This window comes from Nannospalax galili, unplaced genomic scaffold, assembly GCF_000622305.1.
Source record: "Nannospalax galili isolate Female #2095 unplaced genomic scaffold, S.galili_v1.0 scaffold207, whole genome shotgun sequence".
Classification (NCBI taxonomy): Eukaryota; Metazoa; Chordata; class Mammalia; order Rodentia; family Spalacidae; genus Nannospalax; species Nannospalax galili.
In genome coordinates, this window is record NW_008358517.1 from 2,298,477 (window position 1) to 2,299,847 (window position 1,371).

Sequence of the window (1,371 nt, forward strand, 5' to 3'; positions counted from 1 at the left end):
GTGCCTACCCCCTCTCCCCTCCTTTCTCCAACTTGAACTCCCTCTCCATGCCACAACCTTCCCCCTCTCCAGAGCCACTCTAAGTCCATCACCTGCTCTCCTTCCACTAACTCTCCTCTACTTGAGAAAATCCAAAACCTTAAACACCTCCTTGCCAAATATTCCCTAGTCTCCCCTATTCTGGCTTCTAGCTCAAATAACCCGTTTATCCCTCCTGTATTTAACATCTACTTTGATTCAAGACCCTGCCTCCAATACCCCTGCCTCTCCCTCCCCTATGAACAGGACACCCCTCCCATCTCTTCCACTCTAACAGTTATAAAGTCTTCCCCTTCTCCTTCTCTTCTGCCTCCTCCCAACCCCTCTCCCGTGTCAACCCATACCCGTTAACACACCCAGTCTCAGCCCCCTTCCCATGGCATTTTTCCCCTCAGGGAGGTGGCAGGCGTGGAAGGGATTGTCAAAGTCCATGTGCCTTTCTCCCTTGGGGATCTTTCTCAACTAGAGCGTAAAATCGGTTCCTTTTCCACTAATCCTACTCACTTCATACAAGAGTTTAAATATATTACTCACAGCACCAACTGTATTTAATTTGACCCTAATTACGTGGTCTCATGGACTTGGGAAAGACTAAAATATATTATCTGAAAAAGGCTAGGAAGAGAAGTCTTGATCCATGCTGGGTTAAGGCTTTCCAATGTAAATACTCTCAGGTCACTCATACACCTCAGCAATCCCTCAGTCATCTCTGTGAGTAAGCTCAGTAAATTCACTGGTTCCCCAGACAAACTTTAATGTAATCAAACATTAGTTTGATACTACAACCTATAAAGGGGAAAAACTTTGCTTAGTAGCCTCAGGAAAAGAATTCTCACAACAGATGAAAACTTTGTTTGCTAATGTTATCATTTCTCATGGTTATTAAAAAAGGAAAATGGAAAATTTGGAGGATGTTGGAAGGATATGAGAATGGAGATATTTTTAAGGAAGGATTTATGTATGAAAATTATGATGGCTGGATATTTCCAGAATTGACAGAGAAATGAGAGCACTGGGCTGGTGATGAAAGTCTGTGTAGGGTTGTTACAATATAACAAGGATGAGACAAGGATAATGTGTAGACAATCTTGAAATTTCTAAGGTCATAGCCTAGTCAACTAGTCTAAGGATGTCTAGTCAAGGTTTATTTAAGGATATTCCCCAAGATCTATCTACATAGCACATGGTAATTAATGTACCAGGCTGGTGTAACTAACCTTGTTGGATTTTTAATAGCCAGACTCTAAGCCTATATTAATCTGGTCAGAGGGACTTAAAGGGACAAATTTTTGTTCCTGGCCCTCCAAGGTCAAACAAGTTCCAGGGGCTATG